Source organism: Manis javanica, chromosome 2, assembly GCF_040802235.1.
Source record: "Manis javanica isolate MJ-LG chromosome 2, MJ_LKY, whole genome shotgun sequence".
Taxonomy (NCBI): Eukaryota; Metazoa; Chordata; class Mammalia; order Pholidota; family Manidae; genus Manis; species Manis javanica.
The window spans coordinates 8188079-8203705 of record NC_133157.1 but is presented as its reverse complement, the minus strand read 5'-3'; the positions used below and the strand labels follow the sequence as shown (position 1 = coordinate 8203705).

At 47.0% G+C, this 15627-nt stretch overlaps 1 protein-coding gene across 20 annotated transcripts in view; it reads left to right on the top strand.

The window, feature by feature from the left end:
- The first annotated feature begins 6264 nt into the window (after positions 1 to 6264).
- RALGPS1 (Ral GEF with PH domain and SH3 binding motif 1) overlaps positions 6265 to 15627 on the top strand; it is a 270250-nt gene continuing 260887 nt past the window's right edge. For 4 of the 20 annotated variants that reach the window (XM_073224269.1, XM_073224282.1, XM_073224270.1 and 1 more), the window contains exon 1: positions 8616 to 11145. The gene's annotated coding sequence lies outside the window, so the exon portion shown is untranslated. Of the gene's footprint in view, positions 6288 to 8612; positions 11208 to 11468; positions 11588 to 15627 lie in introns of those variants that run through there. The other 16 variants (XM_073224316.1, XM_073224323.1, XM_073224320.1 and 13 more) reach the window with 9 other exon arrangements.

Below are 15627 nucleotides of genomic sequence, written 5' to 3'. Positions count from 1 at the left end.
CTTGAGAGTCTAGAGGTCTGGCTTCTGGTCATGCCTTTGCTTGACCGTGACCTTAATCAGGTCACTCACCCTCTTGAGCCCATTTGTCTATAAAATGATGGAGTCCTGTGGCTCAGAGAAGTTGGTAAGGCAGTGGCTTCCGATCGGTTTGCTTTTTCATTAAGGCTGAAAAGGTAGCCCAATGTCAAGAATCTGGGGCAAGCCTCTCCCTGGGCAGGGCTAGGGCAGTATCCCAAGGGGATCTGGTCCTGGAAATGGGAGCATCACCCGAAGCAGATGCACTGAGTCGGAGCAGATTCTCTCTAGACTTACTGAGCTGCATTACTGGCAAGGGCCACTGGCAGAAGTTGGCTCTTTTAATTCATCTTGAAGTCAAGATCTATCTTCACTTTGGTTTCTTCCATTTATAATTCATACCATTGGCACAGCCCTCCCAGTTTCAGGGCTGCTTTTCATGTCTTTCGTAATGCCAAAGGCAACCCCTAAATCCTAACTGCTTGCTGGTTTTCATCTGTTTGCTGGACCAATTCCTTGAAAGCCTCTCAAGCTTCAATGACTCTTAAACATCTTGTGTGATGTTTTCCTTTTTTGAGAGCAGGCCTAGCTTGCATATATTTTGTGAGCAAACAGTGCTCAAAACTTCAGAAAACAGCAGGTAGAAAGGCTCCTCAAACAAATGTTGCAGGACCCAATGACCTCGGGTAGAGCTGGGTAGCCCTCAGAGGGCCAATCGCTGAGCAGTGCTGGGTGAAGGTGTGCAATGAGCTTGCTGACCCAGCTCTCATTGATCAAGAATGTAATGTTACTCTAATGGGAAACAGGGAGATACATGCACCTGTGAACAGTGGAGTGTAGGGCCACTACCTGCAGGGAAGCCTGCCAAAAGTCTGCAGGAACATTGCTGCCTCCCTTTCCTCTCCAACTCTTGAGACAGCAAACGGGCCCCCTGCCCCTCATCTTTGAAAGAGGTTGCATACTGGGCCTTTTTTTGTTCCTGCCTCTGCCCTCATGGAGCTTGGATGTAATGGGTCTGTCTGATTCCCTCTTGGGGCTGCTGGTTAGGGGTTGCTGGTGACCGTGCCATCTCCCTCTGGCTATGGAAATAAGCCCACCTCAAGCTTTGCTGTGGAGACAGTGAGGTCCTGGTACTTAAAACATTTCTTCATCCCTTTTGGCCTCAGCCCTTGGGCCCACTTTTTTTGTGTGCCAACATAAGATTTGTGCCTGGCATCCTTCCCTGAGCCCTGCTAGTGGTTGTGCATGGCCCAAACCACTGAGCAGAATGAATCTTGTAAATTTGCTTGCACCACCTGAAGGTGTGTGTGTGTCTTTTCTTTAGAATGTGCAAATCAGAGGATAAGTTCATTTTGAATTCCACCTCCTTCCCCAGAGTGCTCAACATGGGCGGGACAGACCCTTGCGCTCCTAAGAGCTAAGGAGTACCCCCAAGCTATCTACACCGCACCTCCCAACACTGGGATTCCTGCAGTAAGAGTAGTCTGTGTACAGTATCTCCAGTTTCTATTTGCTTTTGGAAATTAGATACCTCCCAAGAGACTGCATCTTTGACAGCTTTGCACGATAGAAAGTCCTTCCTTATCCTGTGCCCAAATTCTTCTCCCCTGGCTGTCTGTTCTACTCCACAGGACCAACGTGCTTAAAATAATGACAGCATTCCCGAATTCCTCTCGCCGTCTCTTTGGACTTCCTCAGGCTAAATATGACACTGGGCTATTTTCCCTAGCATCTAGGCCATGGGTACCTGCTTCCCCTATCTGTCTGCCCACCTCCCTCCACATCAGGGCCCTAACAAATATTCTTACGCGACATGTTTCTGACAGAATTTTGTTGGATCTGAGGTGATGGAATCCATCACTTGGAAGAACACTTCTTTGGCAAACAAATCACTTTGGTGTGACTGTTACTTTAACCAGGCTGTCTCCGCCAGACGTCCTCTTCATTGCACATCTGAGTCTCTGGAGCTGGTTTCCATTGTTTCTGTTTTTGTTATTTTTTTTTTACTGTTAGCTTCTGCCGCCTCTCCTCTTACTTTTCCAAATGAGAGTATGAGAATTGAAAGGCCCCTTCAGTTTGGGAGATCTGGGTCCTGAGAATGGACTCGTCATCTGAATTTCCTCCACTGCCTCACCCCGACTCCCTTCCAGAGCTTCCTCTCCCTGGGGTCGCTGCTGTTTGAGCTGCTCTCTAGGGATGCTCCGCCTTCCTCAGCCTCAGAGGCGCTGGTGCTAAGGATTCCTGCCTTGCCTGTATCGTCTTTGCAGAGGGAAAGCGCTGGGGCCAGCTGCTGCCTTCCTCCCGCTTCCTCTTTGCCCTTTCAACACAACTGTCTCCCCAAGCTCTGGCCTCTCTCCCCACTCTTGCCCGCTAGACCCTGGCCAGGCTGGGGGTGAAATGGGAATGCTATTAGGTATTCAATAACTACACTACCAGTTCCCTCCTTTCCCTCCACTGAGTGGTCCCCCTTTCCCCAGAATGGACCTCCAGCCACCAGGCTTTGTTGAAAGGCCTTAAGACTGAGGTCAGGGGACAACCAGCAGCAGGCCTGTGAGTACTGGAGACTTCAATCCTGAGGGTAAACCCAGCACTTCTCTGCCTACAGTTTTCCTCGTGGAAACGTTTCCCTTTTAATGGGTGTAATGGTCTAAGCCCCAGTGGAAGGAATGGGGCAGTGTCCTTCCTGAGTGGATAGCTGAAGCTTAAAGCCTCACTGATAACCTGTAGGGAGCCAGTGACAAGATCTGGTAACCCTGAGAACTCTCAGAGGGCAGAGGACCAGGGGCAGGGTATTCTGCACCTGGGGTTTATGAGGGGCACTATTGGCACTCAGGTTCTGAACAGCAGAACTCAGGTGGCCTGACCAGGGTTTCCTCCTGCTGTCTTTGGAAAGGAGTACGTTGTCATGAGCCTTTGCCTGGCCTGGTACCTGTAGAAAGCGTTGAAATGCTGCTAGTCCTGCATTGGAGAGAAATTGCATTCACTGGATGGATACAGTGGGCACATTCTGCAAGTGGAGACCTCAGCCTTAGGACTAAAAGTGCCCGGGGCCAGTTTTGACACACCTTGAGAACTTCCATTCTGCAGGAGAGAGGGAGGATCAGAGAGACCCAGTCTGAGGGAGGAGGCCCAGCTAAGTGAAGAGGGGACAAGTCCATGAAACAAAATTCAGGTGGATTAATCATTAATTGTAGAAAAATGAAACCATGAAAGAACTCGTTGTGTGTGTTTTGTTTTGTTTTGTTTTTAACAAAGGGTGACCACTTATTTGCTTTTGCAATGGAGGAGAATAAGATGGAAAAGAAGAAATCCTAAGGGAAAAAAATAGATTTTGACTATATACAATGTAAAATATGTTTAGGAAAAGCAAAACAACAAAACACAACAAAAACCACTACAAATTTAGAAAAAAACCTTTGCAACGTATAGAAGAAGAGCATTTGAAATTAATGAGAAAAAGAAATGGTCCAGTTTTTAAATAGGAAAGGACATAAGCCATCCACAGAAGTAAACTCCAGGCTAATAGTACATAGTAAAGATATTTTACCTCTTAGGTAGAAAGCAATCAAAGCAAAAATGAGAGGCCATTTCTCTACCTATCCAGTTGGCAATACCCAGTATTGACAAGGGTGGGGGAAAAATGGGGCATTCATACCCTGACATTGGAAATATAAGCCGGTATAAATATAAGAAGATAGAATGGTACCATGTTTCAAACTGCACATTTTAAATGCACATTCCCCTTGATACAGCAGTACTACTTTTAAGAATTTAACCAAAGAAGATAATCTAACAAGTAACCAAAGATGTATACATTTATTCATCCCAGTGTTATTTATAATAGTGAAAAGTTGGAAGCCACCATAATGTCTATCAGTAAATCTGGAACATTCCTACCATGCTGTAGTAGAGAATCACTAAAAGTGATGTTGTAAATGTGTATATTAGCCTTTATGGCATCGAGAAATGTCCATGGCATATTGTTGAGTGTGGAAAAGCAACTTACAAAAGAACATATATTGTATGAGACTATTTAGGTTAAAATATACATGTGTACATACAACATATGAATTACATTACATAATAATATCTACATAATGACCTCTCTGTTTAACACCTATGGATATCTATATTTGTTGAATGAGATCATGTATTTATATAATAAATGTTTTATAAATACCAGCAGTTAGGAGATGAGAGTGGATAGGGTGGTTGGAGTCAGATGTTGAGGTGTATTTTATTTCAAGCTAAGAAATTTGGATTTTACCCTGTGGCCATGGGGAGGCAGTAGAACTCAATTTAATGAGTTCTTATGAGTGTCTATTGTAAAAATGCCAAAGTTGAGGATACTGAGAAGTAACTGGCAGTTACTGAGGAAGGTTTGGGGTGGCTGAGTGAGGAAGTTGAGGAGGATCAAAGGGCACAGAAATTTCCAATCATAATGCGAGTTGGTCTCAGGGATGGTGGTACAGCATGGAGAATATAGGCCAAGATTCTGTAACATCTTCCTATGTTGACAGATAGTAGCGGCACTAGTGGGAGTGAGGGTTTAATAATATGGGTAACTGTTGAACCACTGTGTTGTGTATATTTGGAACCAATATAAGAATGTATATTAGCTATAGTTCAATTAAAAAAAGAAGCAATACAAAAATAAAATGCCAAATTTAATAAGGCTCTTCCACAGAGAATATTGCCCCAGACATTGTGGTTTGTATTCAGGAAAGGTCAGCTAATTGGCTCCTGAATGGGTTTCCTTGGAGACTTCATCAGGGTCTTGGCCAGCCCTCAGCCTTGTCCACCGGGAAACTTGACTTTGGGACATAGGGAAAGTGGGTCTGAATCTACCACTGACGGACAGTCACTAAGTATAAAGAATGATGTATAGAATTAGAATGCTAACCTCCAATGAGACATAAGTGGTATGCTAATATGACATGTCTAGCCTATTAATTTTCAGCAGACCTACGTGGGAAACTACTTCTACTACTGGTCATTCCAATCAATGATGGCTGCCATTTATTCAACATTTACGAGGTGCCAGACAACGTATTAAGCACTATGCATGCATTATTCCCTTGAGTCTCACAGCAACTCTGTGAGGTAGGAACTACTATTTGTTATCTCACTTTTTAAAATTTAAAAAGTATCTCCAATTTCTAATAATGAACATTGAGTCATTCTGTCCCTGAGGTGGTGCCTGTAATGAACTGAATATTAACTGATTGACCAAACCCTGAGGTTGGCCATGGGCAACAGCTGGCCACAATCAAGTAGAAATGGTATGTAAGAGATTGGACTTGATAATGTCCAGAAGGTACAGGTACGTATGGATAGGAGACCCAAATGCCCGGGACACGTACTCCTCCTGTGTGGCCTCCTTGCCTCGACACGAACTCAGAGCCGCAGGTTACGCGGACTGCTGAAAAATCACAGCCCTGTTCACGAGTGTCTCTGAAAGCTGGTGAGAAAGGTTCCCTGTGGAGATGCATTTGGTTGTCCATTGTGTGGACTGAGAGTTGACCAGCAGTGCATTTGTACATTGATTCATGGGTAACGGCTAATGGTTGGGCTGATTGGTCAGAGATTCGGCAAGAAAAAGTCTGGAAGATGGTCACAGGGGGCTTTGGGAAGGGATACCTGGATAGACCTTTCAGAATGCTCACAGCATGTGAAGATATTTGTATTGGTATCTATTGCTATGTAACAAAACATCTCCAAACTTAGTGCCTTAAAACAATAACCAATTCATTTTTCTCATGATCCTGTAGATCAGCTTCACTGGGCTTCTTTTTTGAACTTTTAGGTTCTAATAACCAGGATCTTCCTGCAATGTTGTGATTTTTATATCTCATATATAATATTTGGTCTTTGTCCATGGTTCCTAGCTCACAGCAGCTCCCAAACCCCTCAGAATTTCCTAAGCAATAACAGCAATGGGAGCATCTTTTGTTATTATATTTGGTTTCTTGTCTTCAGTTCCTGAGAAATCTTCAGAGCCATAAAAGTGAAATGGGTGCCTTGCTATTCATAACAAGCCCCTTTCAGCCACCAATGAGCTTATATTAATGAGGGGACTTTTGAAAATTCCCTAAAGATGGGAAGGACTGGTTGCCAGGGGAACCCACCATGAATAGAGGACTGGAATTTTCACCTGGCAGCTCAGTCATATCTCCAGTTCTTACCAAGGAAGATATACCAGCTTGGCCAGCCCAGTAGGGCCCAGGGTGCATGTTGCAAGGCCCAACATCCTGAAGAACATCCATTCAGAGGTACCATGTCTTAAGATCCCAGGTTTTCCCCACCAGGGCCCTAACCTTCACCCAACAGACTTGCTTGGGCTGAGCCTTCAAACTTCTCTGGAGCTCTTCAGCCGGCCACTCACTATGTCTGTCCCGCTACTACCAGCAATGAGGGCCTCTTTGTAGGTCACTGCCAGAGCTCTCTGGCAGTCACTCAGCCATTAGCTGCTCCTTGACAGCCTCCAATCTCTCATTATCCTTCCATAGTAAAACTTAGCTGTAACCAGCCAACTGCCATCTCTGTCTCTGTAGGCATTGTTCTCCCCATCTTTTCCAAATGCTGGCCTCACGGTACTTACCACGGGATCCTTCTCCCTGGGGATATTTTTGCAGGTCCCCACCAGTGAGATCGTTAGCATTTCAGCACCACCTTGTTCCAGAGACTGTGTTCCAGGAGGAGGGCATCCTTTTTACATTCCGGGCAGTGGACAAGCCCATCCTAAATCTGCATTTTAGCACCTGTTTTCCCTGACCACTCCTGGTACTTCTTATGCCAGTTTGGGTTCACTGAGAATCAGATGCCAATACAGGATTAAACCTGCAAGGACTTTATTAGGGGAAATGGGCAGAGGGTTGAGAGAGCCATCAGACTGTGATACAAGTCTGACCCCAAGGGAAGGAGAGAGGAAGCTTCTATCCTATATTACCATGCAGTCTAAGGGAGATTCACAAAGGCTGTTGGACAGTCCTGGACCCCAAGGTGATTGTCAAAGGAGTTCCACTGTCACCCAGAGACACACCTGCCTTAGAATCCCTGCAATGTGCTGTCCCTGGGTGCAGCCCATGTGTCGTATTGCTTCTGAACAAACGCTTTGCTGGGTTTCATAGTGCAGCAGCTGGGCCCTTGGGCAAATAAGCCCCCAGTAGTTGGAGGTCTGCAAGGTGCATTCTCAGGGTCACTAGAGGATTAACTCACTTTCCTCAGGATACCCCTACAAAGTAGGTGCTCTGGATATTACCTTCCTGCAAATGAGAAAACTGAGACATAGTGAGGTTTGGACACAAAGCTGGTCCAAGGCCACATAGTTGGGCATTGGCAAAGTCATCATTCTTACTTAGAACTGACCAAATTGAAAACTTCTTTCTCAACTTCTGTTCTTCCAGTCTCTCCCTGCTGCCCATGTTAATGGCTGTTTTGCCTTGGGGGTACCTCACCATTGCCGCTGCTATCTGTACATCAGTGATGGTGCTCTTTGCTGTACCCTATCCTCTTCCCCGATGTGCCCAAGGACAGCAGCTCCCAGGATCTGGAAAAGCACTGATTTCCAGTGCACCTGAGCACTGACAGCTTCTGCCGAGAAGCTGCCTCTTGGGCACTAGGGCGGGTGGGTTGTGTGTCTCTCTGTATTAGTTGTATTTTGCTACACAACACTTTTATCATATACTTAGCAGCTTAAAACCACACACATTTATTATCTCAAAATTTCTGTGGGTCAGGAGTCTGGCATAGCTTAGCTGTGTCTCTTGCTTGAGGGTCTCTCAAGGCTGTAATCAGGGTGTTAATGGGGCTGCAGACTCATCTGAGGCTTGACAGGGGAAGGATCTGCTTCTGAGCTCATGTGATTGTTGGCATCATTCTGTTCCTTGCAGGTTGCTGGGCTGAGTGTCCCAGTTTCCTGGCGGCTGTTTGTTGGCTGGAGGTGGCTCTCAGCTCCGTGATGAGTGGTCTTCATATGGCAGCTCACACATGGCAGTTTGCGTCTTCAAAGCCAGGAAGTGGGAGTCTTCTAGCAAGATGGGCTACAATCTTATGTAACATAATCACAACATCCTAAAAGGGTTGCCTTATTCTACTGGTTAGAAGCAAGTTAGGTCCTGCCCATACTCAGGGAAGGGGACCACATAAAGCCATGGACTTAAGATGGCGACTATGGGGGCTACTCTAGAGTCTGTATAAACCAACACAGCCTCCTTATTGGTCAGCATCTCTAATGAAAACAGCTCCTTGATCTGTCCGAAAGCTTGTCTCCATGAAGTACAAGTCTGCAGAAGCAGCTGGCCTGGGGATTGCTCCTTGGTGACTTCTCCAACCCTCCTTTCTCCTGTGGTTCAAAAGTTCCTTCCCTTCATTGAGAGTGACTCAAACACATGAGATGCTGAGTGCTGGCTCACTCCGCGACGAGTGTATCACATTTTGACAGTAGGCAATTTGAACTGTAGCGGGTGCAACTGAGATCCTCTCCCCAGCCTGTTACACGGTGTTTGAGATGGGAGTGACAGGATTGATCAGACCTTACAATAACTTCTAAAAACAACTTTATTGAGGTATAATTCATATACTATATAATTCTCCTACTTGAAGTATACCATGCAATGGCTTTCAGTGTATTCACAGAGTTGTCCAACCCTCACCACAATCACTTTTAGAACATTCTCATTATCTCAAAAAGAAACTCCACATGCCTTAGCCATCACCCCACATTCTTCCATTCCTCAGTCCTGGGCAATACCTAATCTATTCTCTGTCTCTGTAGATTTGCTTATTCTGTTTCTGTAGATTTGCCTATTCTGGATATTTCATATAAATGGAATCATGTGATTTGGCTTCTTTCACTTAGCATGTTTTCAAGGTTCAGCTATCTTGTAGAGTATATCAGCATTTACTCTTTTAATAGTCTATTTATGGATATCACATTTTATTTATCCATCAGTTGATGGACATTGGGTTCTTTCTACTTTTTGGGTATTATGAACAGCGCTGTTATGTTTACATACAAGTTTTGGATGGAAGTGTTTTCACTGCTCTTGGGTATAGATCTAGGAGTGAAATTGCTGGATCTTATGGTAACTCTGAAGTTAACTGCTCATGGTCTGCCAGACTGTCTTCCCAAAGTGCTGCACCATTTTCATTCCCACCAGCAGTTTATGAGTGTTCCACTTTCTCCACCTCCTCACCAGCCCTTGTTAGTGTCCATCTTATTTGTTAAAACCATCCTAATGGGTGTGAAGTTATATCTCATGATGGTTTCGATTTGCATTTCCCAGATGGCTAATGATACTGAGCATCTTTTCCTGTGCTTATTGCCCATTGGCATATCTTCTTTGGAGAGCTATCTATTCAGATCGTTTTCTCATTTTAAAATTGGGTTTATAATAACTTTTTGAAATATTACAAAAGAATCTATGTTCACTGAGGAAAATCAAGAAGCTATGCATAATCATAATAAGAATAATTAGATGTCAATTAACAAACATATATTGCAAGTACTGTGCTAAACTTCTGTGCTTGCGCTAAGTCACACAGGCAGAAATAACAGTTGCTAATGTTTATTGAACTCTTGTTAGGTGCCAGGACCTCTTCCATATATCCTCTCATTTAATCCTCTCAACAGCCTTTTAGAAGAGGATGCTATTTTCAGCCTACTCATTGTTCAGTAAAGAAACCAAGGCACAGCGATGTTAAGTAACTTGCTCATACATACACAGCCCACTGGTGACACAGCCGGGGTTTGGACTCAGGCAGTCTGTCTCCCCAGCTTTTGCACTCAAACCCCACCCTGTGCATTTCTGAACTCAGAGGCTTTGAACAGAATCATTGCATTACATTTTCTCTTGTACTCTTTAAGTAAAAATGGCTAAGTATCTTCTTTGATTATTATTTCTTTCCTTTGTGCAAAATAGCAGAGATTTCCCTCAGAGATCCCTGAAGACTTATAAGTGGTTTGATTTCCACAGACTTTACATATTTTCTGTTTGATTCTTTTTCTTCCATAAGCTTTGGGAGGCACAGAAACCAACTCTTTCCATACTCTGATGTTCCTGCAAAATGCATTTGAAGTTTGTCAAAAATGACGTTGTACTTCTCTGTGTGTCCAACAGTCAGTCATTCACAGGAAGGTAGGACGGAGGGCCTCCCTTCTCGTGGGAGGCAGAACAGGCTTTCCGTGGTTGCAGATTTTCTGCACAGAATACAGACCTGGCTTCAGCCGTCTCTGCAATTCATTATCTCTGCGACTTTAATCAAACGACTTAACCTCTCCGCTCACCTCATCGTGCCTGGCACTGAGTAAAGGATCTGAAAGCAGGGAGACAAGAGACAGGCTCATTTCCCAGCTTTGCACTGGTGTGGTCTTAGGCAAGTCCCTTCCTCTCGTGGGGCCTAATTTCGCCCAGCTGTGAAATAAATGGCTTGGACCCGAGGCTCTTCGAGGTTTCTTCTGGCTTTAACGTTCTGTATTCTGTGTCCACCTCTGAATTGTAAAGAATGGAATTAAGGTAATGTCTCTCACAAAACGATTTTTTGTTGAAAACAGTAAGTCCTAGGAGAAGATCTCGGGGGAAAATTGTATGAGCCTGGAAGGATGTATGGGGAGTGAAATGCACCACTATTTCTAGGAAGGGGATGGGCGTGGCGGGGCGCCGAGTTGGGTGTGCGGGTAGCGGAGCATCCTTGCCGGCCTAGAGGGTGCCTGCGGCTGGCGCGGAGGCCGAGGCCAGGACCGAGGCTGCAGCGGCTGCGCACTGGCGCACCCAGCCGGCCGATCTGCGTGTCTCCTCCTCTGCGACGAGCTGGTTGTGGGTGGCAGGGTGGGGGCTGGTCCGGTGCCGCGCGCCGATTGGCTGTGCGGCCCGCCGCTCAGGCCCAGGAGCGGACCGTTCCTCCTGCGGCTGGGCACCGGCTCCGCTCCCGTGTCGGCCCGCGCTCCGTCTGCGCCCGGCCCGGCCTCGGCCCGGCCCCGGCCTCCGAGCGAAGGCGCTGCTGCCGCCTGGGCCGCTCCCAGGGCCATGAGGAGGCGGCGGCAGCCACTGCGGCCCGCGTCAAGGTGACCGGCCGGGACTGCGGCGGCGGCGGCGGCGGCGGCGGCGGCGGCGGTAGCGAGAGCGGGCGGTGAGAGGAGCGGCCCGCGGGGCGGGGCGGGGCCCGGCGGGCCGGGCCGGAGGGAGCTGCAGGTGCGGGGGGCGGGACCCGGAGGGCCGCTGGGCCGGGGAGGGGCCTCGGGGCGGGAGGCGGGGCCGGGGGGGCGGGGGTGGTGTCGGGCGGGTTTCCGAGCGCGGGGCCGAGCCCAGGCGGGGGTTGGTACGAAGAACAGCCAGTGTGGGCTGGAGGGCGGCAAGGCCGCAGGTGCCGGGGGCGGGGCTGGAGGAGGCAGGAGGGAGGGGCCGAGGGGGCTGCAGGTGTGGGGGGCGGGGCCAGTGGGACCACAGGTCTGCTAGTGGGGCTGCGAGGTGAGGCCATGAGGAAACCACAGGTGCAAGGGGTGGGTCTAGGGAGACCTGCAGGGGCTGGGGCGGGGCCCCGAGTGGCTGCCGGTCCGGAAGCCGAGCTCCAGGTGAGCAGTGGGCAGAGAGTGAGGGGTCGCGGGAGGAGGGAATGCCGCCTTCTGCGCTGTCCGGGAGGGGGTTTGGGTGGGAGCAAGAGCTTTTGCCTCTCTGAGGATTCTGGGGGCTTCGAGGGTTGCCGCTGGGCCGGAAGGGCCCGCCTGGCCTGCCTATGCCTCTACTGAGTAGGACTTGGGTCTCAGCTGCCCTGGTTGCTAGGCCGGCAGCTCCCCTATGCCACGCCGCGCGCTAAGTGGGGCGCGCCGTTTTTCGCTGTTGCTGTTGAAGGGGTATGGCTTCTGTTGGGGGCGGCTGGCTGTTACCCAGTGATGAGCTGTTGAGAAATATGTGTGCTTGAAGAGTAGTTAATGTGAAGCTTGAAGGGTCCTGGCTTTCTGGCTCCGGGTACCAGATGCTGCTGCACAGTATAACAGTGGTAATCTCCAAAAGATAGAATTTTGGCAGCCTGGTGAGGGGGAAGAACAGGAATGAGGGTTCAGAAACTTTTGCCTTTGTTTTATCCTGGGAGAGCCTTTCACCACTCTGAGCCTTTTATCGTTTCTTGTGAAATGAGCATGGTGGTACCTGTCTTGTGTGCCTCCCAGGGGCCTTGGGAGGACAGGATGGAAAAATGCTTAGTGAGCAAATCCTTGGGTAAAGTTAGGAGTCTCTCTCCTCTGTGCCGGTTTGCAGATTGGATTTGGGGACTGGGTGGGGGGGTCTAAAGAGGAGGGTATTTCTAATCACTAGACCAATTTCTTGTTCGAGTTGGGGATGAGGTTTGTGACAGGAAGTCCTCAAAGAAATCCTGTCCCGGATCGTGACTCAGATGGAGGCCTCTGAGGGAACTGTGGCAGAGAGCAATGGCAGATGGAAAGCAGATGAACATTTCATTGTTGCCTAACCTTTAGACCCCAACCCCAGTGAGGACTCTGAGCTGCAGCTTGAAGCTTGGACTTGAGCCTTATGGAATTCGCCCTGCCTGTCCAAGTACAGATTCTGATTTTTACCACATTCCAGAATAAGGACACCAAAAAGGGGAATGCCAGAATTTCATTAGGTTCCTATGGGGCAGAGAGAAGAAAATGAGATAAGCGGGGGCTCCCTCCTATTCAGAGTGTCCCATCCCATGTGTGTGATGGGGTGCAATGCTCTGCTCACTGGCAATTTGACCAACCCTCCCTGAATTGCATGGACAGAAGAGAAGGCAGGAGGAGGCTTCTCTACTGCCTACATATTTCTTTACTTGAGGAGCCATGGGCTTTTGGGGACTAAGCACCAAGGTGCTGGCCTTGCGCATACCACCTAGTTGGTATGGTGATGACCCAGTAACATGGTGGGGATGGCATCTCAGGGGTGGGGTCTCACTGGGGCCCGTGCTTGTGTGGCAGGTACTCCGGGGGTTTAGAAGCAGCATGTGTGAGTTGTCCCATGCTGTCCTGGCAGGAACTACGTAAATGGCTCTTAGAGATTGCTGCCCCTGCCCTCTGTCTAACCATCATGCTCTGTGGGTTAAAAAGAAATCCCAAACTTGGTAGTACACCAGAGTTAGAACGTGTGTTGGGTTATGAGGGGCTCGACAATTTCAGTGTTATTATTGGAGTGACAACATCCAGGGTTGAGAGAGAAACTTTGTTAATGGAAAATATTGCATCTGACACTGTGATACGGCCCCAGTCCACTTTTTAAAATTGATTTTCCTTTTCAGGAGGGTAAAAGCTCTGGCTTGGAAGGCAGACAGGTCTACATTTGAAGCCTTGTGCATCAGTTCCTTAGCTTCTCAGAGCTTTGGTTTCTTTATTTGTAAAACAAGGATAATCATGCCCACCTTGAGAGGTTGTTATGAGGAATATGTGAAACAAGGTATGTGAGAGCGCCTGATACATTAGGCACTCAGAGTCAGAGGCTGTTTCTCCCCTCCCTGCCTACCCATCTTTCAAGGCAATAAAACAGCCTGGAGCAGGAAAGGGGAGCAGGACTGGTAATTGTGAGGACTTCACTTCTTTTATAACCTTCAACACATCCCTTCCCCAGACCTCTGCTTTCTTAGCGGAGTAAGGATGGTGTTACACTGTGAACATTAAGAGTGGTCCTAGGTCTGGCATTCTGATTAGCCTGCTATCATATTTTCCTGAAAGGCTGGAGGAAGGAAACTAATGACTTCTTTAGTTCTTTAAAAAAAACAAAATCTGTCTTGCACTATGCATGGCTTGTAGTAGGTACTCCTTAAGTACTTGCTGTCGGGAGAGATGAAGGACTTCAAGAAGAAGGTGTGGAAAATTGTCCCTGCTGCTAGTATGTTTATTGTATCTCTACCTTCAAAATTTGTTTATCATAAGAAAAAAATTGCAATAACATTAGTGAAATTAACGAACTTCCCCATGAAACACAAAAGTTGTTTCACAGTCCTATTTCACCACAGATTAATTTCATTTAATTTTTGTTCATAAACGCATGATTTTTCATGGTTGTAATCATGTATGTGAGCATTTGGGAAAGGCCTGGAAATAACATGGTTTCTTTAAATGGTGTTTTTGTCTTTTTTTAAGAAGTTAAAAAAAAAAAAAGGAAACGTGGATTTTTTTTTTAAGCAAGTAGTTCAAAGGGGAACACGTTATAAAGTATCTTTCTTGCCTCAGGCTCTTTCAGCCCCTCTCCCTACAGGCAACCACTCTTACCATTTTCTTGTTTATTATGTATTCTTTCTTTTACATTCACTTGCTCCTTCATCTATTCACTTGATCTATGCTGCCAAATGTTGGAAATTGTTCCAACACTGGAAAATGTTCCAATTGGTACATATAGTTCCTCCTTAATAAATGTTTTTGACAGATATTGTAAGCACAATTGTGTATCCCCGCTGCCCCCCAATGTTTGCTCAGTAATGGTTAGCAGTCATTGTTTAGAAGAATATCAAGAAACATCCCTTGTTCACTGCTAGGAAAGAAGTGGCTTTGATCGCACGAACAATAGACTAAAGGGCAGTCCGTGCATCTGGGTGCATGGCAAAGGACAGAGAGGAAGGAAAAGGGATTTGTTCACTAGAAAACTGATACTGCATTCAGCCTATGATACAAAGTTCAGCTCTGTCACTTACTGGTTGTATGACTTGGGACAGTTTACCTAATATTTCTGCTTTTCAGTTTTCTTACCTGTAAAATGGATGGTGATAACATAATCTACCTGTTGGGGGTTTTGTGCAGAGGAAATATGCATGCAAAATGCCTGCAGCAGTAGCAGGTCATAGTAACTGCTATGTTATTAATAATCTAAAGTTGGCTCTTTTATTATTCTTTGTCAGCAGATATTTACTGAGCAGTTGAGGGCGGGCCACGGAGAATGCCCAAAGCCCTTGCCCTTTAGGTACTCCCATACTGTGCAGGGAGACAGGTGCACAAGCCGCTGATTACAGAACCGGAGGGTGGGCCCAATCCAGTATGGGGGTCATGGAGGTGGGAAGTAATGACGTTTCCTAGGGTGGTTTGGAAATGGCTTCCCAGCTCACATTTCCCCTCCTTTGTAAAACCTACTCAATTCTTGGCATAAGTGACCACTTCCTGTGCTCCCTTGATCAGAGTGTGCACACCTTGATCAGAGCAAGCATTGTGTTATTGCATGCATTACTGATCAGAGCAGGCATTGTGTTATTGCATGCATTACTGATCAGAGCAGGCATTGTGTTATTGCATGCATTACTTTATGCCTGTGGCTCCTCCCTGCACAGGGAAGGTCTGCTTTCTTTGCTGCTGAGGCCCCAGGGCAGGCTGTTGGTGAGTGTTGATGGACCTCTGCTCAGACAAGTCACACTGCCAAATGTTGGCAGACTCTTATTGATAAGCCATCAATTCTCTGGTGAAAATCAGTTTCTGGACTCTCTTCCTTCACTGCCCAAGTATTTCAGTGCTGATTTGAGACAGGCGTGTGCCGCGCCGTATGCTAGCTGTGGGCCTTGGGGATGGCAGGTGATACTTGTCCTACAAAGTCTCAGGGTTAGGGAAGGAAAGAAGTATTTGTTGCAGATGCTCTGGGACAAGGTAGGGAAGCAGAGAAA